We start from the raw sequence: 12,561 nt of genomic DNA, 5'->3' as shown, positions 1-12,561 counted from the left end.
TACCAAATGGGCTGTAATTATTATATTTCCCTTTCAATCAAGATGTTAGAAAACAATAAACTCATGCAAACCACAGGATGAATCTGTTAGTAGAATTCACACATGCATTGCACAGTGAAAAGAAGCAAAGTTACGGACAAAAAAGGTACACACGACTATAAGTCTTACCTGGTTTAGAGCTACTTCCTCTTCCCTTCCCCCCCCCCCCCCCCCAAGCTCAGCTGAAACAATGTTAGCAGTTTTGGGAACCACAAGAATTCCCCAGTCAGGCATACTGCTTCAACAATTAGCTAATCATTTGGAAAGCAAATCTAATTGACACATTGGCATAAATAGGCATCTAGCCTATGGTAGACCTAAAACTACAGGTCTTATCTTTTTGCTGCTCTCCCTGATTAGACTGATAGAACACTAAAACCAGTAAGATCTGTGTTTTTCTTTAAATCTACACACTAAAATAAACACAAAATAATAGCAAATAGGCAAGATTGATGTTAACTGATCTTGAAACTATTTCTCAAAACATCCAGTGATGGAAGACAGCACAGACTCCCTAACCGGTGCATTGCAGTGCCAAACTAACTTTGGAGTCAGAAATACTTGCTAAAGTCTAACCTTATCTCCTTTGCTGCAATGGAGGACAAGAGGTAATGAGCTTGTCTCAGTGGATGCAGGAAGCAACAATCTTCAGGGTGTTTGATGGCATCATCTATGCCCTCAATTTTGCCAAAGAATAAACACAGTTATTTTAATCTTTCCTCACAGGTGTTGGGTTTTAGACCCCCAGTTGTTTTTTGATATTCTCTCTGAGCTTCCTCCTGTGGGTCCTCATCTCCTCACTGTAGGAGAACAATGCTCAAATCCAGGCCTAGCACTCGAGTTACGATCTGAACAACACTGCCTATAACATATCACACACCTGCTTATACATCCCAGCAAAGATCCCTTGCATTTTTTTCTTATGGCAGCAGAATGCTGCTTATCTAGTCTTTCCCCAACTTGTGTACAACTTTACTTGTGAACTTTCTCTTATGTCCATTGATTCTTATTGAATTCTAATCTTACAGAATCATAGAATAGTTAGGGTTGGAAAGGACCTTAATATCATCTAGTTCCAACCCCCCTGCCATGGCCAGGGACACCTCACACTAAACCATATCACCCAAGGCTTTGTCCAACCTGGCCTTGAACATCACCAGGGATGGAGAGTTCACAGCTTCCCTAGGCAACCCATTCCAGTGCCTCACCACCCTAACAGTAAAGAATTTCTTCCTTATATCCAATCTAAACTTCCCCTGTTTCAGTTTTAACCCATTACCCCTTGTCCTACCACTACAGTCCCTAGTGAAGAGTCCCTCTCCAGCATCCTTATAAGCCCCTTTCAGATACTGGAAGGCTGCTATGAGGTCTCCATGCAGCCTTCTCTTCTCCAGGCTGAACAGCCCCAACTTTCTCAGCCTGTCTTCATACGGGAGGTGCTCCAGTCCCCTGATCATCCTCGTGGCCTCCTCTGGACTTGTTCTAACAGTTCCATGACCTTTTTGTGTTGAGGACACCAGGGCTGCACACAGTGCTCCAGGTGAGGTCTCACAAGAGCAGAGTAGAGGGGCAGGATCACCTCCTTCAACCTGCTGCTCACTCTCCTTTTGATGCAGCCCAGGATACAGTTGGCTTTCTGGGCTGCGAGCGCACACTGCAGCCAGCTCATGCTCATTTCTTCATCAACCAACACCCCCAAGTCCTTCTCTGCAGGGCTGCTCTGAATCTCTTCTCTGCCCAACCTGTAGCTGTGCCTGGGATTGCTCCGACCCAGGTGTAGGACCTTGCACTTGGCAAGGTTAAACTTCATGAGGTTGGCATCAGCCCACCTCACAAGTGTGTCAAGGTCCCTCTGAATGGCATTCCTTCCCTCTAGCGTATCAACAGAACCACACAGCTTGGTGTCATCGGCAAACTTGCTGAGGGTGCACTCAATCCCACTGTCCATGTCACCAACAAAGATGTTGAACAAGACAGGTCCCAACACCGATCCCTGAGGGACACCACTCGTTACTGGTTTCCAGCCAGATCTTGAGCCATTGAACACAACTCTTTGCGTGCAGCCATCCAGCCAGTTCTTTATCCACTGAGTGGTCCATCAATCAAACTGATGTCTCTCCAATTTAAAGACAAGGATGTCATGTGGGACAGTGTCGAATGCTTTGCACAAGTCCAGGTAGATGACATCAACTGCTCCACCCCTGTCCATCAGTTCCATAGCCCCATTGTAGAATACTGGTCAGGCAGGATTTCCCCTTAGTGAAGCCATGCTGGCTGTCACCAAGCACCTTGTTGTTTTTCATGTGCCCTAGCATGCCTTCCAGGAGAATCTGCTCCCAGATGTGCTGCCAGGCACAGAGGTGAGACTGACTGGTCTGTAGTTCCCCGGGTCATCCATTTTCCCCTTCTTGAAAATGAGGGTTATATTTCCCTTTTTCCAGTTGTCAGGAACTTCACCTGTCTGCCATGATTTTTCAAATATGATGGCCAGTGGCTTTGTAACTTCATTTACCAGCTATATCTTGCTCTTTAAAAAAAAAAAAAAGGCCATTAATATTTTACAAATTTGATAAGTGCACTGTCTGTTAGATCAGCCAAGTCATTAATAAAAGTATTTCACTTTATGAGAACTAGAATCATAGAATCACAGAATATCAGTTTGCAAGGGACCTTAATGATCATGTTTTCCAACCTGTCTTGGCAAAAGCACAGTCTAGAAAAGATGGCCTAGCACCCTGTCCAGCTGAGAATGGTTGGTTGAGATGAGATGATATACTTTAACAACTATCCATCCAAAACTGTAGTATGAGCCTGGTTTTCATATCAGTCTTATATTGTCTTTGCAGGAGTTTATGCTAGACAGTGTGTCCCTCCTTTTCTATGCGATGTCATAGGAAGATATTTCAGAAGCCTTACCAAACTCTATCTATATCTATCTATATCATATATATTGATTCTTTCACATTTGTCTTGGAATGACTCAGATGATGTCCTTAAATAATCTGTTGCAGCATCAAAACCTCAAACCACTTCCATAGTTCTCTCCTCTGTTAGACTTGTCAACGTACTATATCAGCATCAGAAAAAGAAGCTTAACATGTCTAAAATGTAGATGCTCATGAAAACCCTGTATTCCTTAAGAAGGAGTCAAGGCTTGAATATAAAGTAATTATAAATTTGGGGAATAAATTCCTTTTATACACAGCATATATCATCTATACACAACCTGCAGAATTCATTGATGCAATACAACAAGAATAGCAAATAATTTACTGTGTTAAAAAAAACCCAGCGTTTGTAGGACTACACAGAACACAGACTATCCAGGGACGATCCAAACGAATAAAGACTATTCATTCTCTATTAGCTATTAAATGACAAGGATTTAAAGAAAATTCCCCTTCCAGTATGTTAGTTCACAGTTTTCCAGTTTGGCCGTAAGACTGATTCTACAAATAAGCTGCCCATGTGGGCAGATTCTGCTGTTGCATATGAAATAAATAATGCTTCTAGGCTTTTTGAAGGTGCTTATAAATGTAACTTAATACTAAGCAGAAGAAACAAAAAAAAATGAAACTGCCTTACCAGCTTATGTAAGGACTGACATGTGGTTTCGTTTATCTTTAGAAGCAAGCCAGGGACGGATTCGGAATGTGATAAAAATAGTACAACATGTTCATCTCTAGTTGGAAGACAGCAGCAACACCAAACCTGTACTTAGAAATCAAAAAATAAAAATACAAAATACATTTTCACCCAAAAGTTAACCCCCCAATAGCCAAACAAACTTTGGAGCTCTAAAAAAAACTATAGTTAAAACTCAAGAACCCTTTTACCCGATGAGACTCTGAAAATAGCTCCACCAAATACTCGTAATAATAACAACAGTGAAAAGCATAGGGCGAGGATTCAGGAATCCGATGTTTTATTCACAAATCTGCTTTGGACCTGGCTACCCTTACTGTGCCTTAATTTATTCATCTCTAAACTGAAATTCATGACACTTCTTCCTCCTTCCCCAAAACATCTGTCACATGATAAAGTTTAAATAATGATTTTACAATGGTCTTCATTCTTTCAGACCAAAGTTGCTACAAAATTGAAGATGTGGCTTCAATGGCCTTCAATTTTTTCTTTATTTTTCTCAATGATCCAGGGATTCAACAGCAGACTTCAGCCAAAGCTTCCAGTTATTGCTACGGTCTACTCTGTGAGGTGAGCTGGTCTTATGGGAAAACTTTTGCAGGTACCCATCTGTCCTGGGTTCAGCAGTAGCAGTCATTTTTTTCTCCTTGGTAGCTGGTGCAGTGCTGTGTTTTGACTTTCTGGCTGGGAACGGTGCTGATAGCAAGTATGTTTTGAGTTACTGCTCAAATATTTACTCTGGCCAAAGACTTTCTGAGCCTCATGCTCTGCCAGGGAGGAGGTGAGGCCGGGAGGAAGGAGAGACAGGACACCTGACCCAGGCTAGCCAAAGAGGTATTCCATACCATAGCACGTCATACCCAGGATGTAACTGAGAGTTACCCGGAAGGGCTAGGGCTCTGGGAGTTGGAGGAGGTGTTGGTCAGGGGCTCAGTCATGCAGGGTGGGGTGAGTTATCGATCGGTGGCTGGTGAGGTGTTGTATTCTCTTTACTTGTTATTTCCTTTATCATTATTATTATTATTGGTAGTAGCAGTTGTGATTTGTGTTGTACCTTAGTTATTAAACTGTTCTTATCTCAATTCATGGGAGCTACATTCTTTGGATTCTCCTCCTCAACTCTCCAGGAGTTGGGGGAGAAAGGGGGGGAGTGAGTGAACGAGCTGTGTGGCTTGGTTTAAACCATGACACCATCATTTCCCTGTGTGATAGAAATATTGTTTTATTAATCATTTGTCCACCATGACGCAGTTGGTATGGACATCACTCCAGTGGGCATATTAATACCACCCAGTTCAGAGTGGCCTTTTCTTCTGCTTGTCCCTTTCTGTCTTCTCCATCTCAGCACACTCCTGGTGGCAGTGCTCTGCAAGTTCAATGCAGCAGAGAGGCATTTCTGGAAAATGATTGGAATCCTTTACTCTGTTGAGTAGATGATAAAAAATGATGAAATAGTATTGAAACCAGAGCAGTTCCAGTTCCACAAAAGAGAAGGATTATGCTGTTGCACCTTCCAAAGTGACCTTAAAAGTCAGGTCCCCTGGAAATCTTATCTCCACTAGCATTTATATCTGTGTTATTTGCCTTGATTTGAAATGTGTGTACACTCACCATGACAGGAAAAGTCTTCCGTCACCTCACTAAAACAGTCAAAGCATAGAACTATGCAGAAGAGTCTGAAGACTAAATTCCTTGCATAGGACCATTTCATGCCTGTCTGTGTTCTGGGCCATGTACTGGCTCAGCAGTGACATGATGAGTCTAGACTAGTTTGTTTCATCTGCTCTTGGCTCAGAGACTAAACCTCCTGCCTGAGGGAGCAATGAGACTTTCAATTTTGAACTAAGGTAAACGAACATGGCTTAGTGCATGTTTTGCAAAAGCTACCCAGGCTGCTTAGGTATTTTTTAAGTGAAAAGTTGCATAAAGCAGAGAATGAGAGGGTTTGTGGCAGGTCAGGTAGAAATGATTTGGTTTATTGTCCATAGAAAAAGTAAGGGCTAGTCATTTATTTCTGTTGGTTCACTAAACTGACTGTTCTTTTTCTTGGATGCTACTTTCAATTTTATATTTTTTTTCCCCTTCTTTTTTTCCTTCTTATTCATTATTTGCAAGTGAACAAAGGAAGTTCTGAGGAAAATGTTTAGCACTGACGTATGTAAGGGAGTAAAGCCAAAGCTAGCTTTCATACAGGATTGGCAGGACCACCTGGATCACAGAGAAAAATCCTCAGTTTTATCCTTTTCACGTGTATATCAGGCTCCAGTTTTAGTACCAATAAGTATTATTGTTGTTTTGGTTTGGTTTGGTTTGGGGTTTTTTTTAACTAGAACTAGCTAAATAAGAAAAAGAACTTATGTGAATTGTTCACTTTACAAAAACAAATGGATGGTGGTCAGCAATCCTGATGTAATCTTGTTTTGTGTGCAAATACCAATAATCTTGTTCTCACAAACACAGCAATACTGTTCCAAGTCTTTTCCAGACAATACCTAACTAAAAAGAGCTTGCCTTTTCTAAACCCTTTTCCCTGCAAATGCATTTCTGCCTGTTCTTAGCCTCTATCTCATTCTTTGAATCTCTTCCGTCTCATCTTTCCCTTTCATACAAGTAGATAATTTCACAAATCTCCCTGCCTAAGACACAGCTCATGAAAATCCTCCATCCTTACAGTTCCGGTTGCATTCATGGTTCTACATTTTGGTTTGAAGGTCCCTCTAATTTGAATACAAATAATGAAGGGTATAGTTTCTCCAGTCAGATGCATCATGGTTTAAGTGCATACCTAACAGTGTTGCATATTGTAAATTGCACCACAGTTTGCATCAGTCATTGCTGCACAGTGTTTTTCTCTTAAAGTCATACATTAATCTGGATTGCTATTCTCACAGGTGGTTTTTAATTTACACTAATCAAAACATCTCTGCACAGAGAATTTCTTCAAAGAATAAGCAAAGCTGTCCTCATTAACTATTACATGGGAGAAACAGAATGGTTCAATTGTACTGTTATGTGTATTGTCCATTGTTATGTATATTGTCCATTGTTATGTATTACTGTTGTTGCTGTTGTTATTATTTTCATTATTATTATTATTATTGTTATTATTATTATTATATTTCCGTATAGGTAACAGGAGTTATCATTTGCTACTCTCAGAGATGTAACACTGCTCACTGAAAACCAAGCTCCATAAGCCAAAAAGAACACACACTTACAATGCTTCTAGTGATAACTCAAAAATCTTGACTGAGAGCACAAACACGCCTGTTGCACAAAGATGCATTATTAACTGTAATACAAATAAACACTTTTGGTATTCTTATAAAAGAAACATTGTGATGTGAGATCCTTGTTTCTCAAATCTAACTTTCTAAGAAGTGCAGGGGACACTAATATACTTTATGAAGCACAGACTATTTATCAATCATCAGTACTCTTCCATGTCCACAACAGTACAGAATTCTGTTAACGTAACTTCCTCATTAAAAAGGGAAATTATTACAGTTTTGCAGCAACCTGCATGTACAAAAGGAGGGTAATGCAAATGGTTGTGCAGTCAGTTGCATTTTTAGGCAAACAAGGGAATTATCTACTATTAAATGTTTGACATTGTACAAGTAGTTTTGAAGCCCTGGTCATCTTGTGAAGCAGAATGACATTAACTTCAGAAAAATCAGACCATAGAACAACATCAGGCACCTTTGCTTCTGCAATTGCCCTTTCGGCCATTTAGCTTTCACTTAAGGTGAAGCTATATTAATGTATATTAGTTAACCCACACAACTTGTTTCAGATAGACAAGGTAGGTAGCACTTTAGAGAGGTAGGTCTTAGAAGAAAGCTCCCACAGTCAATCCAGGCACTGACTTTTGAGCCCAGTTCCTGGACACCTTATTCCTGGTTGCTGTGTTGATCCCATCTTCCACCTGACAAGTCCCACACTGTGACATCAGTTTGCTTTTGTGTGTCTGTGCCTTCCAGCAATAAAAGAATAGCTGAGGCTGATAACTGTCACAGTAATAATAATATTTCTAATACCAAACTCAGCACTAACACATAACAAATTACGTTGATTTCATGGCAAGGAAGTTGCAAAACAAAGTGCTTCTGAATGCGGTTTTACATTACTCAGGGAATTAATCTCTTGGGGCAGCAGGCTTTATCCTGCAGATAAATTTGTTTGTAATCCTCTGAGGTATTCTACCATGTGACTTCCAGAGATAAAGGAGCCTCCTTTACAGTATATTTCCACAATCCACACTGAGTGATGCTAAGTACGGCGCTATTTCTACCAGTAGATTAACTTTTAATTATTGCAATTTCTCTCATGAAAGAGACTGCAAGGTATCACACATTCTCTACAGCTCTCTACATGCTCATTCTACAGACAGAGGTCATTTTATGTTAATTTACTGATCTGTTTAAGACAGGAGTTCCAGCAGCAAGTGACAGTAAGTAGAAAAATAAAGCAAAAATCAATATATTATCATCTGAAAAAATCTGACAGCAGCTTCTTTAATACTGCCCTCTTCCCAACACTGTAATTATTCACTTCTTTCAATAGGAAAATTCTTTCATGCTGTTCAGACCCCATTTTAGCCTAGTTATAATGATATTCTTTGGATATTAGCATTAACATTGTTGTTACGCATACTGGACTGTTTGCTTGAAGCATCACTAGCACACAGTATGAATTCCAGAAATCTTCCAGTGTAAATGAGCACAAAAATCAAGAGCAAAGGGGAGCAGGAAGCACAAACACATGAGATAAGATAACTTGTATTTGATGGATTACTACCATCTGCTACACTGCACTATCTTGCTAAACACCCGTGGATGATATAGGCAAAACCTGTCTAGTTACACAGTACTAAAACGTTTTTGTCTCCATGTGATTTGTATGTGTCCAAAGAACATCAAGAGAACATAAATCCAAAATACACCATTAGCAGTGATCATTAGTAGAGCTGCATATACAGGAACTTCTGAAAACTATTTTTGTAGATGAGACCTCTCAAATTCTTGTCTACAATATATGCTTGTAAAACAAAAGAACTTCTTTTGCTGTTTTTCATAATGCAATAATATTTTCTAAGGATGTCCACCAGGAAAGGTCAGAAAAAGGACAAGAAGTGATAAAATTAAACTATCCATTGCAAATGTGAAGTACTATTTTACACACTTTGCAAGCCCATCGTTTTTTTGGTAACCTTTCAGGAACATAGTGGATACGAATATAATTTCTTCATGCTATCTGCAATATGACACCTATTAGAGATAATTGCATGTGACAGCAAAGGTCTGAATGTCTTAACAAAGTATTACTTATCATGGCTTGAAGTTATTTTCATTTGGATTAGAAGTCCCTAATAAGACTTCATATATATTTTAATGGTCTCCAAGACCAGCAAAATCATTTCTTATGAAGGTGAAAAAATTAGTGGTTTATAGTGTAAATTCTAGCAACAGTTTGCACATCTTTGCTCATTACTATCAGATTTTAAGAATTTGCTATAAAACTTAAAGTTCTGCAGGGGACTTGGTTCGGTTTAAAAATCTAGTAAGTGGTTGCAATTATCTATACGTCTTATGGTAGAAACAGTCACATAGCAGAGGGGAGGCAATACAATGCCAAACCCTTAAGGAATTTTGTCTTCTTTATTCCTTCAAAAATATGTATTTATTTATTTTCTCTATTATGTTGCACACATCAGCTGCCCATTAGCCAGTTAATCAGCTGGCACACTTTTTGAATGTGCCTCTTCATTAAGTAGTGTATTAAAGTGTTTCACACTCAGATTGCCCAGGTGACTCTTGGTAGCATAGATTGGCTCATTCAACAAATTCAGCAGAAAGAGGGTTATGAGGAAGTGTGAGAGAGGAGTTCCAGTGCTCAATAGCATGTCACATACTGCAGGTCACTCTGTTCTTCAGTCTTTTGCGAGTTCAGTGTCTAATGGAGAAGTCTTCACTGTGACAGCTTGGAATAAATAATCAGAATAATTTTTAAAAGTTGTTGAATCTCTGGGAACTAGTCCAGGCTTGTTCCTGGATAACTCCAGGCAGATAATGCTCCAGAGAACCCATGTCCCCTTTCCTGTCAAATTGCCTAAGGCTGCCTTGCCCAGCTAATGCCTGCTGTCCCAACACAATCTGTCTATCCCGACCTGTTGAAAGCTCATCAGTGGTGAGCAGCATGTGGCAAGGGGGATTCACTGTCAGGCAATTTGGAGGGAGGCTCCATGAAAGAGCCTGCACAGGGGGGGTAATTTTTGCCATAAGGAAGCAACCCCACCCAAGCTTAACTGCTGCTATCTGGGAGGAGGCCAGGAAATCAACAGTGTCCATGAAACCACTGTATAACAGGTCCATCTTTTCTGCACAAAGCACCCATTGGGCACCCTGCTCCTCCTGCCACTGCTACCATGCTGTCTCTTGACACTAGCATGTAGTGGACAACAATGGCGAGGAGGAAGAAGACATGGGACAGTTGTGCCTGATGTCTCTCCATCCCCACTGCTGTTACACCCCTATGAGACTGCTGCCCAGTGGTAGAGAGGCAGAGGAACAAATGTCACAGGCATCTCTTTGCCCTGATAACTCCATACAGCTCTGCTTAGCTGTGTGCTTGCTGCAGCAATGTTCTGTACATGGCTTCCTTGCCAGCAGCCCTCTTAAAGCTCCAGCAGGCATTTCTTATACAGCAGGACTGTCACAGCCATGTCAACATCAACCAGAAGCAAAGGTGTGTGACTGTCAATAACCAGTATTTTCACAGGCCTTAGCCTTAGCCTACACTTTTGTCAGAGACTGGGAACATCATTTACTGCAATTTCCTCCCTTCCAAGTCCCCATCATTATCCTCTGTCTCTAAAAAAGAAGGAAGCTTCTAATGTCTTGAAAAAAAAGGATTTTTGCAGAGCTCTATTGGTAGTTTTTGCTGAACCTTGAAATTGGTGTGGTGGCTTTCACAGCCCTTCTGTAATAATTAAGCTTTTGAAGCCAATCACCAATGCATTGCTAATGTTGCGGATTCAAAATATCAATATAAAGCTAAACTGAAGAGCTGAATTAAAAGGCAAGACTGCCTTAAAATTTACAATAAAGGTCTCTGCTCACTCATGCTAACACAGATAGAAGCATCAGCTAGAAAACTTAGTAAGTTCATTAACTGGGAACTCCGCAGTAGCAGTTACAAGCTATCACTCCCTCCTCCCTTCCTCCCAAATCCAGGTAGACCCAAGTAACCTATGGGGACTGGACCCTCAAATGTCCCTGAAATGAGAGCACCATTACCTGGGAAAGAATATGCCCAGCCAAGTCAGAGGGTGTTGTAAAACCACACCACAGCCACTGTTAGCAAAGATTCTACATGAATCAAGTATGTTTCTCTTGAGGAGGAACAAAAAGAAGGAGAAATTAAAACATTGCCTGTCTTTGGGTAACATTCAGCAAGGACTTAGGGGCACCTTAGTGATAAAAAGAGGAGTGTTTCCTACAGAACCACTCACAATGGAGCTACACAGCTGGAAACCTGTATTTCTTTCTGCCTCTGAACACACAGGAGCTCTAAATCTCATGTCTTCTGCAAAACAGCTCAGAGCTAGAGGAGCTATCTCAGCTGCTCCAATCTGCAGGAAGAATGAAAAGCTGCCAGGAAAACCACCTGATACCCACTGACACACAGAGGTGCTATTATTTACTGCTCAGTGAGACCAGCAAGCGATTATACTCAGCAAAGAAAAATGTTTTAGGTCTAAGTAATTATTTTACCCATGACCTTAAAATATCCCTGTTGTTAGGAGTTTTCCTTGCAGAGGGCAGTCACTGTAATAGGATCAGGCAGTATGTTTCTTCATGCCAAGTCACTGAATGTTAAAATGATTTGTCATCTTTTGCCGCAGGCCACTGCTTGACACACACATGCCACAGTCTAATGTCTCGCCTGTTTTGACATCAAAGGGTCTTCCTTCTGCCATTACCAACAAGAAGAAAGGCAAATAATGGCAGCAACTTCTTTTCTTTCTGAGGGATTTCTAATTGAATAAGTGGCCACAAATAGCTTTATGGGACTAACATGGGGGTGGGGAAACCTTTCATAATAAAACGTATTAAATTCATAAACCTTGTTTTCTCTCCCCCCCCTTGCAATTTTTTTATTTACTTCACAGTTGCATTATTTTATTCTCTGTAGGAATTTATGGCAACATTATATGACATTTCCTGGTCTTTTACAGTCTACCACCTTTTCCAGCTCCCTCTTAATGCCATGGGTCATAAAAGACAGAGTTCATTTCATTTTACAAAGGGGAAGGGGGAAGATGTTCTGTGCAGACCCATCAGTTGCAGAAAGGCTTTCACATGCTGAAATGTACCACCATTAATAGGTTCATTGAGTCTTTTAGTAGCAACAACTCTGCCTGTTTTGAGGGATGGGTGATGTTTACAGCACACCCCACAGTCCTGATTTCCCAGTTCGAACCAGCAATGCAGTAAAGGTGTGCTCTATGGTGGGATTGAGGTGCAGCTGGAGCACACTCCCAAGTCTGGTGGGGTTGTCTCCGGTTTTCCCGTTTAGATGTAGTCAGTGCTATTCACCCATGCATCCTCACAGGGCAGGCTCAGAGAGATCACGATTTTCAAGAGAAGTCTCAGAGAAAAATGCTCCCTTCTTGTCCATCCCATTTTGGGGATGGGAAATCAGGAGTAGAGAACTGGAGGTGCCAGCCAAACCATCACAAGATTCTTCCTTCAAATGAAAGGGGTCCTTCCTATGGCAAGTAGCGTTATAATTATAGACTAGAAAAGAGCAAGATCAGCAGCTGCTGCTGCTGCTGCTGCTTGTGTTTGTTCCCTCTGTAACTGACAGGACAGA

Source organism: Melopsittacus undulatus, chromosome 5, assembly GCF_012275295.1.
Source record: "Melopsittacus undulatus isolate bMelUnd1 chromosome 5, bMelUnd1.mat.Z, whole genome shotgun sequence".
Lineage (NCBI taxonomy): Eukaryota > Metazoa > Chordata > Aves > Psittaciformes > Psittaculidae > Melopsittacus > Melopsittacus undulatus.
Note: the sequence above shows the minus strand (reverse complement) of the source record.